Genomic DNA, 23,732 nt, shown 5'->3' with positions numbered 1-23,732 from the left:
CCAAAATCTTTTCTCTCCTTGAATAGGGAACTTGCATAAAATTTTAAATTCGAAAAAAATGTTATAAATCATAACAGAACATAATTTAAAACATGTATCAAAAATCAAAAAGTTTTGTTTGTCTTTCGTTTGGCCTCTAAAGACGATTAAAAATTCAACTTATACCAGCCAGCCCAAAACGCGTCGTGACGTCACGGGGTTATATGTTTACATTCGTAAACAAAATTGTATACGCTGTGAGCTCGTACGTAGAGGGGATATTTACAAATTCGCGAGCGCCAGTAGTGACAAGTCTGTAAACCTTTACCGGAAATTTGACATAAATGTCAAAGTGCTTAATTTAAAATTAAAAACATTAATTATAAAAAATATTAGTTGGTCAAAGCTGTGGTATATATTTTTACCATAAATATACTTACGTTTTAAATACTGAATTTAAGTTTTTTTAATGTTCCGTAATTATGTAATGTATGTAATTATAAATTAATCTATTAATCTTAGCGCCATCTACACGATAATTGTGAAAGTATCCGAAGTAAGAAATTCATATTTTATCAATAGAACGTCAAAATGATTAGCAAAATCTTTAAAAAATCGATTACAATTTAGTTACTTTTTGGCGTTGTAAATATTAAGCGACAACAATTAAATAATAAATTTAAAAATTACCGGTGAAAGTTGAATTAGTAGTCCGCTAGGAGCGACACCAGCGAAGTTCAGACCGTATAGGTATAATTTTAAATTAGACATTATAAACGTCAGTAGAAAATACAGTTCTGTGACGTTACAAGTGTTTTTGATCGTTTGAACTATTCATAGAAAACTTGTACTTTTACAAAATGGTTTTATTTTTCATAGTAAACCTTCTTTCCTTTCCTTCAAAAACTGTATCAAACTCCAATCTCAACAAACTGGTAAATATTATTACAATGACATACGATAAATGTCATTAGAATATAAATATTTTTTCCTTTATTACGCGACGATGAGCTGGCCAAATACCCAAGTAGGTGGAGACCAATAAACTAAAAAAGAAGAATATACCTAAATATAACCATAAACGGAACCATATAGTTAAACTCTGTGACGTCACGGGTCGTTTGAACTATTTTAAGATACAGAAGACTTTAAATTTGTACTTCTAAGTTATTATGAGTTTTTGAAGCGTGAAATTTTGGAAATATCATTTTTATACAAAACTGAACATTATTATGTAATAAAAAAATGTGCAAGTTCCTTATTTGGCTGTGATTTTTTTTACTCGGCCTTCTGGAGAGGTGAAGTGATCAAGTTTAGGGCTATAATAATATAATTTTTTTCCAGAGCATCCAACTTTTTCACAACTCTGTGAATTTGTGGTTCATTGGATTCAATCGCAGTAGTGAGGTCTACAATAGGTTCGAGCAAATTTATCAAAATTATAGTCCAAAAAATGTCATCATCAAGTAGTCTTCTTTTCATACTTTGTTCCAGCTCAGCTCTTTTTTACTACAGCTAATGTTTGTAGCACGACTTTATTTGATTGAAAACTCGGTAAGCAAAAAAGATGACTTCCCCAATGAGTCTTTCCTGGCAACCTCAAAGAAATGCATGCAAGTACATTTAAGGCAAAATAAAAACTCGAGACTTGCTTTAAAAACAGACCTAATAACCATTGAAAATGCTGTATTTAGTACCTCCCTATGTCATTATTTTCAGATAAAAAAGTACAATTTTGTTGAAACAGATCACACTGAGACACCTACATCCTAAAAAACAGCTAAAATGTTAAAAATAAGCAGGATTTTCAATAAATTCCCACTTTTTGGGAAGATATAATGAACCGAGGGAATATTCCCATTTTTTAAATTCCTTCCCACTAGGAATATTCCCAGTCCACATCACTAGGTAAGGGCGGTGGTAATAGATAAGGTAAATTTTCAATGTTAGGTTGCTAGGAGAGAATAAAAGAGCACATCTTTATTTTACGGACACCCAATTTATTCTTATCTCTACTTCTGTTCTTTTCAAATACCAAAATGTGTTCTTGCAATCACACATGAGCTTCTTATTCAGCACCTGTGGCTCAAGTATTAGCACACTTCATATTTAGACAAAAAATGATACAATTACTTACTCGATATTCAGGGTTGTTTTGATTTAAATATTTTGTTTTAATTAGCTGTTTTAAAGATTTGTTTAGGTTTAAAGTAGTTTTTGTTTAAAACACTTCAATGAAATAAATGTTTTTTTTTTCATTTTCTTTATTAATATAATAAATAAACATGAAAAAAATTCGTACATATTTATTTATTAATAATAAGAACACAACAAAAATTGGAAACCAACTGCCAACTAGGTTTGAAATGGGCTAAACCGTATGATTAGAAGAGTCTTATATTATGTTGGCTGATGATACAATAGCTGTGTGAAGCTGTTGAGCAGGTTCCAATGCTGTCGTATTTATATTTTTCATAGAATGCCAACAGGCAAGTGGTATTACATTCTCAATTAGATGTTTAGAAAACATAATAATATGGTTTAAATCAGTGGTTCTCGACCTGGGGGGCGTGAGAGAATTTCAGGGGAGGCGTGAGGGTACAAAGAAAAAAAAAAGAAAAATTAAAATATATATATTTTGTTAAAAAACAAAATATTTTGTATTTCGTATTTTTATTTTGTTTAGAAAGATTTCTTTATTTAAATGTGATTAAAATCGTTTTACTCAAACACACGGCCTGAGTTAAACACGACAGTCTTGTGTATGGCAACATCATAAGAGCGCAGGAGATCGTAGGAGAAGTATATTTACCAGCACTGTATCGTAAGCACTCCTAGCTCCAGTTCAGTGACTCCGTCTCACGCGTCAGTCTCGGTCGACAGCGTCTGTGTGCTGTTTGTAGCAATCAATGAAATCGTTATTTAATAACAGAGTGATTGTTTGTGAATTATTTAATACTGTTGTGTAACAGCTTTGAAAATGGCTAAGTCACTTCCAAAGAAAAGATTGTATTCAGACGATTATACCAAGTATGGTTTTACCTTCATGGAGAAAAACGGCAGTCATTTACCTCAGTGTGTCAACTGCCATGCTGTTCTTAGTAATGATGCAATGCGCCCCGGACGTTTGGAATGGCATCTAATTACAAACCATTCTTTTTTGAAAGATAAAGGCCCAGAATTTTTTATTGCCAAAAAAAGCAGCCTAAAACGTATGAAACTTGACTCTACTGCAAATTTTCGTGTTGCAAATGAGAAATCTGTGGAAGTATCATACAAAATAGCACTTTTGATAGTTAAAGACAAGAAACCACATACTATTGGTGAGTCACTAATTAAACCTTGTTTACTTACTGCTTGTAGTACCGTACTTAGTAAAGACATTTGTAAGAAAGTAGAAAAAATTTCTCTCTCAAACGACACAGTAAAACGTGGAATTGATGACATGGCTCTGGATTTGAAAAATCAACTATTGCAAAAATTAAAAGGTTCACCGTTTTTTTCTTTGCAGTGTGACGAAACAACTGATATTTCAAAGCATGCACAGTTATTGTTTTACTGTCGATTTATTGACAGAAAACGGTTCCTGGAGGAAATATTGTTTTCAACATCTCTTGAAACAACAACTAAAGCCATTGACATATTTTCTGCTCTTGAAGATTTTTTAGTAATCAATGAACTTCCATGGGAGAAATTAATTGGCATATGTACTGATGGGTTCCAAGCCAAGCCTTGACAGGATGTCGATCTGGATTTATGGAACTGGCAAACAAGAAGAACCCTAGGATAATTGGTTCTCAGTGCATTATTCACAGACAAGCTTTAGCTAGTCAGACTTTACCTGAACCACTCAACGTCACATTAAACTTAGCCATTAAAATAGCTAACCACATCAAATCCAGCGCATTAAACACTAGGCTCTTTCAGGCACTATGTCAAGAACTGAATAGTAATCGGGAAACCCTTCTGTTTCACACAGAAGTCCGGTGGTTATCCAAAGGAAATATGCTTGCAAGATTATTCAATTTAAAGTCAGAAGTTGAAATTTTGTTAATGACTTCAAAACAAGATCTTCACACAAGATTTACAGATGATAAAAATATCTTTTACTTGGCTTATTTGTCTGACTTTTTTGAGACACTTAATGTCCTGAATCTGAAGCTTCAAGGCCGTAAAAACCTCTTTAACACTTATGATGCAATTAAGGGGTTTATAGAAAAAATATCGCTTTGGCAACGCCGCCTTTACAGTTCCAAGCCAAACTTTTCCTACATTGAACGACATCCTCGATGATATTCAAACCCTTCCACTACATCCAGTTTCGGATTTGAAAGACGTCATATCACGGCATTTGGAAGAACTGAAAAATCAAATTCGAAAGTACTTTCCAGATGTTAGCTCGGAAAACTGGGAATTTAAGTTGACAAGAGATCCTTTTCATATCGAAGTTGACATTCTTCCAGTTAACCTTTAAGAGCAGGCAATTGACCTAAAATGTGATTCACAAGCAAAGGCAGATTTTGCAAACATGGACTTGGAAGAATTTTGGTTAAACTACTTTCCTGTTTACCCAGAAGTGGCTTTAGTATCTGCGAAGTTATTAGTCCAGTTTTCATCCACATACCTTTGCGAATCTGGTTTTTCTGCATTGGCTTATATAAAATCAAAATACCGTTCAAGGCTGGACGTTGAAAGTGACTTGAGGTGTGCTCTGACACAGTTTCAACCGAATATCGAAAAACTTGTCAAGAACAGACAATGCCAACCCTCTCATTGAAAGTGCAAAAACACTCATATAAGACTTTCAACTTTATATGCGTATTTGATTTTTTGATTAGGTATTCTTTTTCTCAAATAAATGAACAATGTTAAGTTTAATGAGACATCAAATAAACTTTCGTATTTAAATATATCTGGATTGTTATTTTGCATCCCACCTTTTGCTAACGTAGAGTTAGCATCGTCAGTTTCACAATTTCACTGTTCTAACTTGAACCAACCAATTATTGACTGGAGGGGAGGCGTGAGCTATCTTTAATGTTCAAAGGGCGCGCCAGTGCTAAAAGGTTAAGAACCGCTGGTTTAAAGGGTACACACTTTGCCTGATAATTAATTAGCCATGCACATGGATGATAAGTTTCGACATATTCCATGCCAGTTTCTGTTTGCTCTTAGAGAAGTTTTTTTCCCACTAAAGCAATGATCAAGCGAATTTGCTAAAAAATGAGCTGGAGTCAAAATCATTTGAATACGCTCCTTTAGTTTATTCATATCACTTTCAAAAAATTCGCCATTTGCATGTAAGTCTCAAATGCTTCCAGATAATATTACACAATCTTAGCCCAGTTCAATAATAAATAATATTTTATATAAATGGTTGAAGGGTAAAAGGTTGTAACACACAAATCAACTTTTTTGAGGAAGTTGAAAAAACGCCCTATTTAAGAAATTTTATGAGGAATTAACCTATTCTGCGTTCCGCAGTCACTTTGCAGTGTGGGCAGCATATCCCAATGTAAAACTTATGGAACCCTGCAGCTCAGTGTTGCCGGTTTTAAGCAGACGAACTTAAAGTCCGTCTAAATAGAATATTCCAGAAGTCCAAAACATTTTGATTTGAAAATCTGTGGGTTTTATTATTTTTAAATAATTCATAGATACTAGGTACTATGAAAGATATTTATACGATATTAAAGATATATCATTTGAATATTAATTATAATTAGCCTGTGATTAATATTATATTTAATAGTTATTTATGATAATATAAGTGTTAAAAGTACAATTTTAAGGCACGCATGTGAAAATGCCTTATTCACATGAGTGCCTTAAAAATGTACTTTTTAACACGTGTACTTTGTACGCGTGTGATTTTAAGGCACGCATGTGAAAGTGCCCATTCACATGAGTGCCTTAAAAATGTACTTTTTAACACGTGTACTTTGTACCTCTCGATCTCCGGTCGAACGCGCTACCACCGAGCTAAACTCCCTTTGCTTTGACAGCTTACAAGATTTCTCATACATACTGACAAATTTAATAGACCAAGTGAGGTATAAAAATACTTTAAAATTTATTTAATATAAATATTAATATCTCTTGGCAACACTGTTCTTCATAAGAGTCTGTACTGAAAGGTGACCGTGGAACGCAGTATAATAATAAAATGTTTAAGGAAATAATAAAATGTAAAAGGATGTGGAGTAATATTTTTGGTATTATTTTATGTGCTATTAGATTGAAAACTTGTCTTTTGCTAGCAGTTGCCTCTAGGGCATCCCTGCCATTTCGTTCGTTGCAATTCGTGACTGCTCGCCGGGGTTTGTTCTGGTTGGGTCAGAGAGAGAGAGAGAGAGCTGCATATGTGCCTCCTGATGAGAGACTAATAAGTTTCGAAACCGGTAGAGGTGCTTGCTGCACTCTCTGAGTGAACTGGAATGATGATGCGGCTGTAGTTTCGTGTTGCAACGAAATTGAAAATGGTTATTAATTATAATTATATAATCGGTTCATAACGTTCTACGACGTCTTCCGATTCCCAATCGCAATTGCTCTCGATCGTAGCACATGTCTTCGTTCAAGCCTCTTTCTCTGATTTCCCTATGGATTCCTTCTATCCAGCTTTTCCTAGGTCTTCCTCTTTTCCACCGGCCTTTTGGTGCCCATCGTAGCACTTGCTTAGGTAATCTGTCGTCTTCCATATGTTGTACGTGGCCAAACCATCTTAGTTGCTTTGTTTTTATATCGTCCATTATTGTATGCTTTACATCCATTATCTCCAATATTCTTGTATTTCTGATTTTTTGTATTCTTGATATACCAGCAGATCTTCTCCAGAAGTCCATTTCAGTTGTTCTGAGCATATTTTCGGATTTTTCTTTAAGTGGACAAACTTCGCTGCTGTATGTTATACTGCTCTTAACAATGCTGTTATAGATATTATGTTTATTTTCTTTGGAGATACTTTGGTCCCATAGGATTTTGTTCAATAATGCGATAGCTTTCCTTCCTTGTATGCACCTTTCTTGGATATTCTTGTCCAATGTTCCATCTTGTGTAATTTTAAGACCCAAGTATTTATATTCCTGACAGTGATTAATAATTATTTCATTTTCCAACGCTAGATCCTGCTGTATACCTCCAACGCACATATATTCCGTTTTCTTGGTAGTCACTTCTAAACCCCAGTTCCGGTACTCTTCTATGATTTTTCGGGTCATATATTAAATATCGTGATAATCCTGGGCCATAAGAATCTGATCATCCGCAAAACATAGAGTGTATAGCATGTTATCATCATTTAGCGGTATACCCATATTCTTACATTTCCTTTTCCAGGATTTCAAAACTTGCTTTAAATATATTTTAAATAGTGTCGGCGATAGACAGCGGCCCTGTTTAACCCGGCACCTGCCACGTGGCTTTGCAAGGCGCCAACTGCCACGTGGGGTGCTCACAGCACCCCTTAACAACTTTCTGTGATCTACTTGTTCAAAAAACAAAATAATGTGTTGAGTAACACAAGAATATAAATAAACATGTTTTATTAACTTATTAGCCACTAATATGTTATAAAAGTTGAAAAATAAAATGAAAAAGGTGTTATAAGCACATTAGCAAGTACCAAGCCATAATAAATGAAGTCAAGTAAAATATCTAAAAAAATTAAGATTTAGTGAGTATAGAGTCTATATTAATAATTTAAATCAGTTATTTCAATAAAAAATGTAAATTTGACCTGTTTATCAAAAATACAAAAAAAATTTAAAACTTAAAGTGCCAGATGATGACACCCCAATTCGACTTTGGAGCTATAAGTTCAGAATGACACTAAATAACCACTTCAAACACTAACACATATATGCTATTCGCTCGCTGAGAACATTAGTGACGTAACTCAAAAAATACCAATTGTGACTTAGGGCCGGTTGTTCGAAAGCTAATCAACAATGATCATTATCAAATATTTAATTACTGTCACCAACTGTTAATGTCAACTTTGTTTGGGTTGCTGAAAACATAATATGAAATTACTTAATCAATTATGTTAAAATCGTTATGATAATTGATTAACTAATCTCATAATTTTAATCAATTATGTTTTTAGCAACCCAATAAAAGTTGACATTGACAGTTTTGGTGACAGTAATTAAATATTTGATAGTGATCATTGTTGATTAGCGTTCGAACAACCGGCCCTAAATCTATTAAACATACTCCTAATATTGAACTTGATATTATGCTTTAATGACGGAAGTCTCGATACGTCAGTAATACTCTTTGACTTTTAGTTCCACTTCTGCATGCATTAGTGACGCAAGTCACTTTACTACAAACTACGTTTTTGAACTCACTTTACTACAAAACGTTTTTGAAGTTACGTCACTAATGTTCTCACCAAGCGAATATAATATTATAGAAAGTAGTGATGTTGAAAAAGTAACTATTCGTTACAAAGTACTCGTTACTTGCGAATACCGAAAGTAACGATTACTATTCAGAGAAACAAATCGTTACTTTGATTACTCTGATTACTTCGTACCAATCGTTGATTACTTTGATTACTCTGATTACTTTGATTACTCTGATTACTTTGATTACTCTGATTACTTTGATTACTTTGATTACTCTGATTACTTTGATTACTCTGATTATTTCGATTACCCTGATTACTTTGATTACTCTGATTACTCTGATTACTTTGATTACTCTAATTACTTTGATTACTCTGATTACTTTGATTACTCTGATTACTCTGATTACTTTGATTACTCTGATTACTTTGATTACTCTGATTACTTCGTTACTTCGTACCAATCGTTGAATACTTTGAATACTGTGATTACTCTGATTACTCCGTTTACTTTGATTACTCTGATTACTTCGTTACTTCATACCAATCGTATCAGATCGAGTATCGACAGAGCGAGTATCTACTTTGATTACTCTGATTACTTCGTTACTTCGTACCAATCGTATCAGAAGAGTGAGTAACGATTATTGTATCTACAACCATTACACTTGATTACTTTCATACTTTCTAGACTGACCGTAAAAATGTGGAAATGATAATGTTTTTACAGTATGTTCAATGATCAACAACTTTAATTTTGTATGCGTTGCATTGGTTTTATTAGAATTAGACCAGGGCATTTATCACTAAAAGCACCAGAATAAATTGATTTTTAAATAGAGCACCTAGAGACTTGCGACTTTTTGCGTTGTGTTCAGCATGAACTCAAGAAAAAGGTTACAATAGGAAAATGGGTAGGAATTAGAAATGCATAAGTGCATTTGAAAATGTATAAAATGCATCCAAAAGTGCATAAACATGTCAAAATCAGTATACGGTCAGATTTTGTTATTCGGGGGGTTTTTGGGGTCACTGAACATGGAATATGCAATCAGAACTGACCTCCGAAGTACCTCTGGTATCCAGGGTTATTCAAAGGTACGTCATCTAGAGTTTAGAGGGTTTTTGTCACTTAATTGATGCAAACAGATTACTCGAGGGTTTTTACGATCTTCTTTAAATGCCACCATCTCCGCTGCGGAGGTCGGCAATCATCATAGCTATTCGTATTTTAGAGACGGTTGCTCTGAAAAGTTCATTTGATGTACATCCTTACCACTCTCTCAGGTTGCGCAGCCATGATATTCTGCGTCTCCCTATGCTTCTCTTTCCTTGAATATTTCCCTCCATAAACAATTTAAGCAAGCTGTATCTCTCTCCACGTGACATATGTCCGAGATATTCCAATTTTCTTATTTTGATGGTATTTAGGATTTCCATCCCTTTATTCATCTTTCTCAGAACCTCTTTGTTTGTGACGTGTTCTGTCCACGATATTTTCAGAATTCTTCTGTACACCAACAGCTCGAATGATTCTAGTTTTTTCATTGATGCAGCATTCAAGGTCCAAGCTTCCATTCCATAAAGCAAAGTCGAGAAAACGTAGCACCTAGCCAAAGTAACTCTTAGCTCCAACTTCAAATCTCTTGTGCAGAGCACTTTTCGCATTTTGTTAAAATTTGCTCTAGCCTTTTCTATTCTGATTTTGATTTCCTGTAAGTAATCTCCTGTGGAGTTGATCATTGTTCCAAGGTATGCATATTGGTCGACTCGTTCGATATTGGATCCGTTTATGAAGAGATTTTCGTTATTTCTTTGAGTTTTCGATATTCTCATAAACTTTATCTTCTTGACATTTATTGTTAACCCGTATTCTTGTCCAAACTCCGATATTCTGGTCACTAGCCTCTGAAAATCCCCAATATTTTCAGCTAAGATGACAGTGTCATTCGCATATCTAATGTTGTTAATGGGAACACCGTTTACCTTTATTCCAGCTGTTGCACCCTCAAGAGCTTACTTCAAGATCTCTTCCGAGTAGGCATTAAAAAGAATTGGCGACAACATGCATCCCTGTCTCACTCCACTTCTGATTTCAATTTCCTCTGACAGCTGATCGTTAACACGTACTTTTGCTCAATGCTTATAGTATAAATTCGATATAATCCTGAGGTCATTTGTGGTCTATGTTCTTTGATTCCAGGACATGCATTAATTGTTAATGTCGTACTTTGTCAAATAATTTATTATAGTCAATAAAACACGCATATATATCTTGATTGACGTCCAGGCACCTTTGTATAAGTATGTTAAGTGAAAAAAGAGCTTCACGAGTTCCCAGGCCTTTGCGAAACCCAAATTGCGTATCATTAATGTATGTATATGTCCAGTTTATGATATATTTATAAACAGAAACATATATTCATAAACATATAAACAAGTGTACATGTACAACTATACGCTTTCAGTCGAAAGTACTACGGACCATAACAAATGCATCTTCTTGGTTTATATCAAACAGGGAAGTCCGAGACGATCCCAAGTAGGCACAGTTAAGGAAATAGTAAGTGAATACAGCAGCCGCTATTTGGTGAAATTGAAAAACCACCCAAACAATCTTGCACTAATCCTGATAGATAATAGTGAGCACTGAATAGAATAGAATATAATAGAATAGAAATATGCTTTATTGTCTTGAAAAAATTTAACAATTTTATAGACAAAGCTTACAAGAATCATAAATAAAAACAATAACAAATACAATAACAAATACAATTTACTAAAATTATACAAATCGTCAATATAAATACAACATAATAAAGTCAAATAAAAATCAGTAACAATCTATTGCAAAATTAAAAAAAAATTGCAAATTGCGTAATCTACCTTAAGAAATTTAATAAGAAATTTAATAAGTTATTTAATAAGTTATGCTGCTGCATATAACACTCAAATATAGATTAAGATTCTACTTATACATAACAATACTGTAATTTCTTAGTTATTGGTTAAGAAACTCTGCTATTGAATAATATGGTCTTTCAGATAAATAGGCTTTAGTCATTTTACGGAACTTGGGGAAAGATGTTGCAGATTTAAGTTGTAGAGGGAGATGCTTGTATAGTTTTTTTGCAGAATATAATATAGATTTCTTTATTAACTCACTGGACGGGATCGGTAAATAGATGTCAAAAGTAGAATTTCTGGTGGAATAGTCATGTCTAGGTCTTTCTGGAAAAACATGTAGATGTTTACGAATTAAGCAAACAGTTTCTAAAATATATAAAGAAGGTAATGTTAGAATTCTGTGATCTTTGAAGTAGCTTCTGCAATGTGTTGTTCTTCTGAGGCCAAACAGATATCTGATTGCTCTTTTTTGCAATTTAAAAATAACATCGGATTGGGCAGCTGTACCAAAACCCCAAAAAGGCAGACCATATCGAAGATGGGACTCGAACAATGAAAAGTATGTTATTTTGGAAGAGGCTAAATCCATTTCCTTAGAGACAGATCTTATTGCAAAGCAAGCTGAGGATAGTTTCTTGCTTAACACATCGATATGAAGGGACCATTTAAGGTTGCTATCTAAAAAAATACCAAGAAACTTTACAGAATCAACGATACTGATCTGGCTGTTATGAAGAGGTAAGGGTTGAAGAGTTCCTTTATAGGGTAATGCTACTGTTTTATCTACGTTAAAAGAGAGTAAATTAGAATCTGACCAGGATTTTATTGTGAGTAGATCAGAAGTTATAGTAGCATGAAGAGTTGCGATATTTGAGTTGCTCCAAGTGATACTGGTATCGTCAGCAAAAAGAAAAACTTTTCCATCGATTTTTAAACTAGTGATGTCATTAATAAAGATAAGGAAAAGTAGAGGACCCAATACTGAACCTTGCGGTACCCCACATACAACATTTTTGAGACTAGAGTCTGTATCATTTGCTCTAACCAGTTGTTTCCTATTTTCCAAGTAAGATTGAAACCAGTTCAAAGAAATACCTCGAATTCCATAGAAATCTAGTTTTTTTATCAAAATGTCGTGATTTACACAATCAAAAGTTTGGCATAATCACAAAAAACAGTGGCAGTGTGGAGATTATTGTTTAATGCTTGATAAACCTCATGTGGTACAGAAAACATGGCATCGGTGGCAACAGACTCGGAAACTGAAGAGTCACAAACCATTGGAGCTACCATATAGGTTCTTAGGTTCTAAGCGAAGTACTTAGTGTTAAAGGCACATTTCAATAATCTAAGAGACTATTGGAGTTATTGTTATCACTGGATAACAAATCCAAATTTATAGATAGATACATCCTTTTGTACAAACAAAAAAACATGTTTATAATTTTTATGTATGGATTCACTCACCATAGATAAAACCCTTATTCACCACCAACCCTTCTTCTATACCTCTATGTACGTTTAATTTAAAAATATTTACCTTATTCTGACTTCTCCAAAAATTAATAAATAAACGTCTATGAGGCAGTTAACGTGTTAAAATAGTTTAGTACCGAGAAATTGCGAGTCGTAAAGTTCCACGAACTTCCTTGACACGTTCTTGTGTTGAGTTAAATATCTACTTTTATTTATGGTTACGCATTAACAAAAGTGGTTTTTGAAAATTCAAAAGCCCCTCATAAATTTCTATTACAACATATGGACTTACAACTGAGCGACAGGTCTAGTTGTGCCCGTTACAAAGGAAGTTGAAGTACTTTTTTGAATTAGTGTAGTGTGTGTGATAAAGTTATTTGTCTTGTCTTGTCAATTGTGTATTATTCCGAATTTCGAGAAAAGTTGTAACGAATGAGCCATATGTCCCATATTATGGGAACCATATGTGTGCTTTTTGACCATCGAAATACAATGGACAAAAGGATAAAGGATTATTTTTTAATTTTCCACACTTGAGATAGTAGATTGAAAAAATCTACTAATTTAATAGTTGTAAAAATATATTTTTACTTCTTGTATTTCGATGGAGACTTTCTAATGTAACAAGTTCTTCTGTTACACAATTTTTTTAATTCAAAAACAATCAACAATTGAGCAGTGTTAGTTATATTGTTACTTTAATTAAGTAAGTGCCAATGAAAAGTACTTAAATTGTGAACAATTTTCTTTTAATTTAAGAAACATTGTTGTTGTAATAAACATTGATATAATTTCAATACATTGAACTGCTCTGCGTACAGACAATTTAAAATCTTCAAATTTTTAAAATTGTTTTGGTCAAATTGCGTTAAGGGGATGGGTACGAACTTTCGGTTTCAATGCTATTTAAATGGGATTCATTTTTTTCGAATCCTGAGAAAACTAATAAGTATTTTTGAAAAATTAAAACGCAGAATGAAATATTACGTTATTACCGAAGGCGAAGGTCCCTGTAAACTTCTATAATGTTTATTTTAATAAGTTACAGGGGCGAAAAAAAAAGGAGAAAATTTGGTGTGATTTTTAATTTCAAATATCTCACCCAAAAGAAACTTTATATTCATTCTAAGGGACTTTCGGCTCTCGGCAATAAAGTAATCTTTCATTCTGCGTTTAAATTTTTCAAAAATAGGTACTTATTAGTTTTCTCAAGATTCGAAAAAAATTATTATATTTAAAATACATTGAAAATTTTGGCAGGCGTCAAAATTTTGCATTTTGTTCCTTTCCCCTTGATAGATTTTTTAATGAACTACCCTTCCGTAAATGGTTTGTTATGTTAAGCAATCTATTTTGAAATATTAAGGACTTTTTGATTACTTAATGCTGAATTGTGTTCTTTACATTTTTTAAAAGCGCTTTGTTGTCCGTCTAATGAGTTTTGTAAAGAGCCAATTTTATTTTGTCTGAATTGAGATTCAAATTTATCACATTCAATTTTGTGTTTCATGTAGTGGTGAGGCAAACGTAATTTCTTTGAATAGGTACTCTTATAGATTCTTTGCAAATTAAGCATAGTGCTTTAATAAAATTATATAAAGAAATATTTTTTTAAAAATGAATAACCATTTTCAATTAAATATTTTTTTCTTTATTAATTAACTTTTCATTAAATTCACACTTTTTCTCATTAATTTTTTTTTCTGTGGCATTTTATTTATTTTTTCTATGATAAGACCTGAATTATTTTACCAAATTAAAAATAACTTGTATTACGTATCTACTCATTAAGTATCTACTGTCGTTGTAGTGAAATACACCTTCCCATTATTCTGTTAGCCCGCATTGTTGCCATCGGCCACATTTCGGCATGACACTAAGTTTTTTGATTTTTTCTAAAATTATATTGGTGCTTTGGCGGGCCTTCAAAAAGGCGCAAAGGGCCGCATGCGGCCCGCGGGCCAAAGTTGCCGACCCCTGCATACTGTATCGTATTGTATTATTCTTATTATTGTATGTTATTGTATTATATTGAATTGTATTATTGTATTTTATTGTATTGTATTATATGTATTATTTTATTTTATTGTTTTTATTTTTGTATTATAAATAGCTTAAATAAAAATAAAAAACTTAAAATATGTTTACATTTGTTAGAAAACCTAATTTAATTTAAAACTTGTTTATCTACAATTATTTGATATAGAATTTATTCTGTTAAAAATTATAAAAAGCAAAATGTGCCCGATATAATTTTGTACAGACATTAATTAATTAATAATCAAAAATGACGTTTTTTAATAAATTCTACTAAAATTTTTTCGGCCCGGTAAGATATTATTGTATATTTTCTGGATCATTTGAAACAAAAAAGGTATTTTGTAATTTTTCTTTTAAATTGATCGTTTTCGAGCTATAAACAATTTAAAACTGAAAAAAAACCACAAATGACGATTTTCAAGACCCAAAAACACAAGTAAAATATATTATTGTTGTAATCATCAAGTATCTAAATTCAAATTACTTAAACTTTTTTCTATCGGGTCTCAATTTTTGGCAAGATTTATTCTAAAATATTTTTTTTAATTGTTACGAACCTGCAAAACTGCATTAATAACTAAAAAACAAAGTTTTTAAATGAAATAAGCCCAAAATCCTTTCGAGAACTGATAGAAGAAGGTTTGAATTCAATTTAGGTACTTCGTAATTTCAAAAATGTTATTTTTTAACTATGTTTTTAGCCTTAAAAATTGCCATTTTCCTTTTTTTTGGTTTTAATTTGTGTTTAACTCGAAAATTATCAACAAGAGAAAAATTACAAAACACCTTTTTTGTTTCGAATGATTCAAAAATCTAAAATTCTAATAAATACCTACACGGGCCGAAAAAATTTAATAAGAATTTATAAACAAAGTCATTTTTTAATTATTAGATAACTAAGTAGTCTGGTCAAAATTATATCAGGCGCCCCTATTGTTATTTGTAATTTTTAAAATCATAAATTACATATCAAATTTATGAAAATAAAAGGCAAATATCGAGCAACTAGGTGATATTTGCCTTTTATTTCCATAAATTTCATTTATTCGAGCATTCAATCATCTCCTATTTTACATATAATCATTTTATCCATTAAACAGATCGGTGAAGGTCATTGTTATATCTGAATACCTATACAAAATACCTACCTACTGAGAAATACGATTCTCGATATGATTACCGGTACTCAAATACAAAAGTAACAAAAGTAATCATAGTAATCAAATCATTTTTATCCCTTAAACAGATCGGTGAAGGTCGTTGTTATATCGGAATACCTATAAAACATACCTACCTACCGAGAAATACGATTCTCGATATGATTACCGGTACTCAAATACAAAAGTAATCAAAGTAACGAATAGTGTAAATGATTACTTGTTATATGGGAATACCTATACAAAATACCTACCTACTGAGAAATACGATTCTCGATATGATTACCGGTACTCAAATACAAAAGTAACGAAAGTAATCATAGTAATCAAAGTAACGAATACTGTAAATGATTACTTGTTATATCCGAATACCTGTACAAAATACCTACCTACCTACCTACCTCCTGAGAAATACGATTCTCGATATGATTACCGGTACTCAAATACAAAAGTAATCATAGTAATCAAAGTAACGAATACTGTAAATGATTACTTATTACATCCGAATACCTATAAAAAATACCTATCTACCGAGAAATACGCTTCTCGGTACGATTACCGGTACTCAAATACAAAAGTAACGAAAGTAATCATAGTAATCAAAGTAACGAATACTGTAAATGATTACTTGTTATATCCGAATATCTACACAAAATATCTATCTACCGAAAAATACTCAATACAAAAGTAATCAAAGTAATCAAAGTAACGAATACTTGAAATGATTACTTTATTCAAAAGTAACGATTTGTATTGATTACTCGAAAGTAACTATAATCAACATCACTAATAGAAAGCTACTATGACGCACAGCTCGGTTACCAAACTTGAAATACCAAATATTTGATAAAAATGTGTTATGGGGTGCTGGTAGCACCCCACGTGGCAGGTGCCGGGTTAAGACCCTTATTCACTTCAAATCCTGACGAGATTTCCTTGCCTAGCTTAACTTTTGCTATATTATGGCGGTATAGATTTTTTACAGATTTAATGAGGTTCAGACTGATGTTAGTTTTTTCGAGGGCTTCCCAAAGTTTACTTTGTGGTACAGTTGTGGTATGCTTTTTTTAAGTCTATGTACACTAAATGCAGTTCTTGATTGTAGGCTATTTGTTTGTCCATTAACTGTGTTACACAATTTAGGTGGTCAGTTGTGGATCTGCCAGCGCGGAAACCTTTATTAAAACCAGCTCTTCGGCCTTTAAGTCCTTGTATTCTTCTTCTATTTTATTTTTGATAATTTTTCCGTAAACTCTGCTGATGGTGCTTGTGACAGATATTCCCCGTAGATGAAGCAACGAAGCACTAAAAAGCCCAAAACCTAGGAATTTTGTGCAGTAAGATGAATCGTCACCGAACTTTTTGCATTCGATTAGAGAGAGTGTCAGGCAACTTTGTGAACTAAATTCATCTATGGCAAAAATTTTTGTACATAAGAAAATGCATTTTAAAAGTGCATCTCGAAGAGTTACAAATGAAAAATTTAAAACTTGGGAAATATTGACGGAAATGAGTTGAATTTTTATACTCGGGGGTTTTGGGGATCTCTGAGCACGAATTTCATATCTGCGATGGTCTCCAAGGTACCTGGTGCCTACGGTGGAACTCGTCGCCTAGAGTTTTTAGTTATAATTATCCAAAATCAGCCAAAAACTATTACCCTGGGGGTTTTGGGGGTCGGTGAGTACGAATTTCATGTCGGCGATGGTCTCCAAGGTACCTGGTGCCCAGTGTGGAACTCGTCGCCTGGAGTTTTATGTTATAATCATTAAAAATCAGTCAATAGATATTAGTCGGGGGTTTTTGGGGACGCCGACCACAAATTTAATGTTGGCGATGGCATCCAAGATAACTGGTGCCCAGGGTGGAACTCGTCGCCTAGAGTTTTTAGTTATAATTATCCAAAATCAGCCAAAAACTATTACTCCGGGGGTTTTGGGGGGTCGGTGAGTACGAATTCCATGTCGGCGATGGTCTCCAAGGTACCTGGTGCACAGTGTGGAACTCGTCGCCTGGAGTTTTATGTTATAATCATTAAAAATCAGTCAATAGATATTAGTCGGGGGTTTTTGGGGACGCCGACCACATATTTAATGTTGGCGATGGCATCCAAGATACCTGGTGCCCAGGGTGGAACTCGTCGCCTAGAGTTTTTAGTTATAATTATCCAAAATCAGCCAAAAACTATTACCCTGGGGGTTTTTGTGGTCGCTGGCCACGAATTTAATGTCGGCGATGGTCTCCAAGATACCTGGTGCCTAAAGTGGAACTCGTCGCCAGGAGTTTTTAGTTATAATTATTCAAAATTAGTTAAAAGCTATTACCCTGTTGGTTTTGAGGGTCCCGGAGTACGAATTTCATGTCGGCGATGGTGCCCAAGGTACCTGGTGCCAAGGGTTGGAACTCGTTGCCTAGCGTTTTATGTTATAACCATTCAAAATTAGTCAATAGCCATTACTCGGGGGATTTTTGGAGTCGCTAAGCACAATTTAATGTTGGCGATGGTCTCCAAGGTACCTGGTTCCCAGGGTTCAACTCGTTGCCTGGGGTTTTATGTCATAATAATTCAAAATCAGTGAAAAACCATTAATCTGGGGGTTTTGGGGGTACGAAGCTTAGTACGAATTTCATGTCGGCGATGGTCTCTAAGTTACCTGGTGTCCAGGGTGAAATTCGTCGCCTGGAGTTTTATGTTGTAACCATTCAAAACCAGTCAATAACCATGACTTGGGGGTTTTTGGGGTCTCTGAGTACGAATTTCATGTCGGCGATGGTCTCCAAAGTACCTGGTGCCTAGGGTGCAACTCGTCGCCTGCAGTTTTATGTTATATTCATTCAAAATCAGTCAATATCCATTACTTCGGTGTTTTGGGGTCGCTAAATATATTTTTCATTAATAATTTTTCTTAAAACACTTTTATATTATATCCTAAAAAATTAGCTGTTTAAAAATTATTTTAAAATTTTGTCACTTTTAAAGCAGATGTCGTTAAATTTTGACACTAATGACAGTTATAAAATTTTGACATAATTGGCATTTCAAGGGTAATTAAGTTATATCAGCGATTTTTTGTGTTTTCTGCGGTATTATATTAATTTTTAGATTTCTAGCTGCTTTTAAATAAAAAACAGTGGTTTTTAGAACTCTTTAGCGACGTATTAGTATAATATAATGTTGATGGATTACCGTCGAATGCCGATATGATCAACCAAAAAAGAAGATATATATGGTGATTTTTCTATTGACTTTCTTGGGTGTGAATCTGTCTTTTTATTTTACTGCTCCTGGTTTAAAAACAAAGCATGGTATATATGTGAATACCTCCAAGCCACACTTTTATATAGTTCTGTTCTTTTAAAAATTTTTAAATAATTATAAAAAAACATCTAAAAAGTGATACCGTATTTAAAGCAAAGTAAGATTTTAATGTTGGTGTTTTGAAAAAGTCATATATTTTATACGTATTAGTTTTGTTAATTACAGAATAAATAATAATATTATAATATCAAGCCGTTTAAGATTGGTATTAAAGGAATTTTCATTATCTACAGTCTATAGCTGTGCTGTTTTATAATTTTAGTTTTCGAAATCGCGGAAGAGAGAAATTTGTGTAAATTCAAGTAAGTAAATATATTTTTTTATTTTATTTTACTTTTTTATTAATTTTTTCATTATATTATACAAATAAATTGATTATGAATACGTGCACTAGCATTTAATTTAACACGTATTTTTTAGATTATATTATACCTACCTTGAAGACCATCGCCAACAAGAAATTGGTGCCCAGCGACCCCTAAAACCACAGTAATTGTTATTGACTGATTTTGTATGATTGTACCATAAAACTTCAGGCGACGAATTCCACCCCGGGCACCAGGTACCTTGGAGACCATCACCGTCATGAAATTCATGTTCAGCGACCCCCAAAAATCCCCGAGTAATGGTTTTAAATGATTTGTAATAATTATAACATAAAACTCCAGAAGACGAGTTCCACTTTGGGCACCAGGTACCTTGGAGACCATCGAACACATGAAATTATTTTTCAGCGACCCCCAAAATCCTAACAGTAATGGTTATTGACTGATTTTGAATGATTATAACATAAAACTCCAGACGAAGAGTTCCACTCTGGGCACCAGGTACACAGGAGACCATCGCCGTCGTGAAATTCGTGCTCAGCGACCCCCAAAACCCCCCGCGTAATGGTTTTAAATGATTTGGAATAATTATAACATAAAACTCCAGACGACGAGCTCCACCCTGGGCACCAGGTATCTTGGAGACCATCGACCACATGAAACTCTTGTTCAGCGACCCCAAAACCGTCAGAGTAATGGTTATTGAATGATTTTGAATGATTATAACATAAAACTCCAGGCGACGAGTTCCACCCTGGGCACCAGGTATCTTGGAGGCCATCGCCAACACTAAATTCGTGGCCGGCGACCCCAAAAACCCCTGAATAATGGATATTGACTGATTTTTAATGATTATAACGTAAAACTCTAGGCGACGAGTTCCACCGTGGGCACCAGGTACCTTGGAGACCATCGCCGATATGAAATTCGTGCTCAGCGATCCCCAAAACCCCCGATTATAAAAATTCAACTCATTTTCATTAATATTGCCCGAGTTCTAAATTTTTCATTTTCACCTCTTCGAGATGCACTTTTAAAATGCATTTTCTTATGCACAAAAATTTTTGCCCTAGATGAATTTAGTTCACAAAGTTGCCTGACACTCTCTCTAATCGAATGCAAAAAGTTGCATGACGATTCATCTTACTGCACAAAATTCCTAGGTTTAATGCTTCGTTGCTTCGTCTACCGGTAATAATCGCATATATTTTTACTGCCTTTCTTGTGTATTGTAGAAATTACAGACAATTGCCATTCTTGTATGGTGTGACTTCACCATTCATACATCTATTAAATAGATCTCGTAGGTATTCATACAGGGTGTTGCTACCATATTTGAGCAGTTCTGGTGCTATGTCGCCAGGCCCTGACGCTTTTCTATTTTTTAGGGATTTGCATGCATTTCGTACTTCTTCCAGTCTTAACCGAATCGGTGAGCCACTGAAAGTTACATTGAAACTTTCGTGATCTTCGTTTTTAATAAAATCTTCTCTATTTTCTACTAGTAACTGCTTGAACTAGCCATCCCACTTTTCCAGAGTAATCGGTGTTATTATATCCCTTTTGGTATCTGTTCTCAACGTTTTAAGGAATTTCCAGCTCTCTGTGTTTCTTGTCCCCCCCTATATAGGCGTTAAGTTGATTGCATTTTTTTGTCCACGTTTCGTTTTTCTTCTGTGTAATTTTTTTCCGCACTCTTGATTGTGCTTCTTTGTATAAAACCTTATCGGAATCTTTCTGTGTACTCATATATTTCCGGTACTTTTCTCTCTTATCGTCTATTTTATTTCGGTGGCTATTTCTAAGTCCCACCAGTATGGTCTATTTCTTATGTTGTCTTTGTACTCCCCCAATGCCTCATATGCAGCTTCGTGTATACATTGTATTATATGTGTGTGAAGATGTTCCGTATTTATAAATGTATATTGTCCTTTCAGTTTCTCGTCTAGTCGCTTTTCGTATAGCGTTCTTATGCTTGTTTGTTGTAAACTTTCTAGGTTGTATTTCTTTTTTGATTCCAATTTGTTTCCTACTTGTTCTCGTGGATTTAGGTTTTATTGAGATTTCATTCCGGGGAACAGTACTTCCGCTTTTAGGAGATGATTGTCACTGCCGCATGTTGTTCCTCTATAAACCCTTACATCGTTAATTTTCATTCGACTCCGTTGTTTGATCAAAAGATAATCAATTATACTTTTCTGGTTATAGTAGGTTGGGTCCGAGTATATTTATGAATGCATCTATGCTGGAAGAAGCCGTTCATAATTCTTAAATTGTTCTGTTTACAGATGTTAATTATTCTTGTTCCATTATTGTTGAGTACTTCCTCGCCGTATCTGCCTACTACGTCATCCTGTTTTTTATTACCTGTTCTGCCATTTAGGTCTTCTAATAATATAATTTCTCTGGCATTTCCTATTTTGACGATTTCATCGTTCAGCTGTTCATAGAACTCATCTTTGTTAGCTACCAGTGCGTCCTCGTTTACACCATATACTCCCAAAATAGTTATTCTATTGCCATATATGTTCATGTTGACCTTTATCATTCTTTCATTTATTCCTTCCCACGATGTTATGTGCTTTCTTAATGTTCTGCGTATGAAGATCGATATTCATTGTTGAGCTCTTATATGTTTTGGAACTCCACTATAAAAATAATCATAGTAGCCCAATTTCTGTGATCCTTGGTCTTTCCTCTTAGTTTCTGTCACTACTGCGATGTCCATTTTCATGTATTTTAGCTCTAATATAACTTCATCCATTTTATTTGAGAGGCTTTGAACGTTCCACGTTCCAAAATTCATAGTCCTTTTTCGTTGCCGAGTGATCCGTCCATTCATCCGAGTCTGATTATTGGGTCGTTTAACATCTGCTTCTTTTTACAAGTACCGAGGAGTTAGCCCGATGCCTTAACCCCCACCTTGGAGGACCAGGGTTTGATTTCAGAGTTCCTTCTCTTAGAGAGGTTGCTTTCACCACAGCTAAGGAGGCCACTCTACCCCTATTAATTTTTGATTAAAATGTTTTTCATTAATTTATAGATGAATTATAGATCTACAGATTAATGAAAAAAATTATTAGGTTAACTCCTCATAAAATTATTTAAATGCAACGTTTTTCTACTTTCTGAAAAAAGTTGATTTGTGGGTTACAACCTTTTACCTTTCAACCGTTGATATTATTTGATATTAAATAATTTTTCTGTAACATATACATTAAAATCTTAATAATTTCTTTTATAGCCAACCGTCGCGCGTCGCTAAAGTCATTCATTATTGTACTCATTTGTCCTCATTTGCGGCAGTAAAGTAACGCAATAATTTGCGGGTAATTGTTGGCGACAAATTGTCAGCAAATCGCATGCCCCCTTTAAAATAATATAAATAATATTGTTAATAGATAAATATACAAGGTATATTTACCTAGTATAATTTAATAACTAGTTATTAATATTAATTAAAAGTAAATTTTCCTCGTTTATTTATCTTTTAACGGTAATATTTATATTAGGTGAGGTTAGGAATTGTCGCTGACAGGTACCCACGAACGCACTTTTTATTGTACTGAAAGAAGAATTTTACTATACCTGCCGCGATTAATCGAGATTGAATGTAAGTGGTCGATGGCAGTAATCAATTATTTATTGGAGTTAACTTACAATTTATTTACTATAATTATTAAAAATATTGTACAAAATTTACTACATTGTTAATTAAATTTATGTCAAAAAGTGATTCTGTAGTATTTTGTAATATAATTATTATATTCATATAAAATAAATCGAAACTTTACTGATTTAGTAATTATTCCATATTGATAACTATCGACTGAAACGCGAAAGCGGTCATCATGCAAAAGTCATCTGTCACCACTGTCATGAAATTTTTATTACGTCTAAAATTTTAAAAATTCTTAAATTGTAAATAAGTGTTCAAACCAATATCAAATGGTTGGCGATAAAATTTTGTATGCACCACGTCAGTAAAAACTCTTTATCGAATTCGTCTGTTATTCGCCTCATCGTATATCAGACTCGTTCTATAAAGAGTAGCTTTACTGACTTAAGTAACTATTATTTCACCACACTTTTCATATAGAAACAGCAATTAATAAACAAAATGTAAGTAACTCTAGAATAAATAAACAAAGTAAAAACCACTTGATAAAAGTTCA

The 23,732-nt window shown here is 33.5% G+C and overlaps 2 protein-coding genes across 3 annotated transcripts in view; both read right to left on the bottom strand.

Moving 5' to 3' along the window:
* Window positions 1–23,732, bottom strand: part of LOC126879811 (glutamate-gated chloride channel alpha-like) — a 91,281-nt gene that overhangs the window by 51,228 nt on the left and 16,321 nt on the right. The gene's annotated exons all lie outside the window — the stretch shown is intronic.
* LOC126879810 (zinc finger protein 480-like) overlaps window positions 1–23,732 on the bottom strand; it is a 50,516-nt gene that overhangs the window by 11,099 nt on the left and 15,685 nt on the right. The gene's annotated exons all lie outside the window — the stretch shown is intronic.

This window comes from Diabrotica virgifera, chromosome 2, assembly GCF_917563875.1.
Source record: "Diabrotica virgifera virgifera chromosome 2, PGI_DIABVI_V3a".
Classification (NCBI taxonomy): Eukaryota; Metazoa; Arthropoda; class Insecta; order Coleoptera; family Chrysomelidae; genus Diabrotica; species Diabrotica virgifera.
This window is presented reverse-complemented; position numbering and strand designations above follow the sequence as displayed.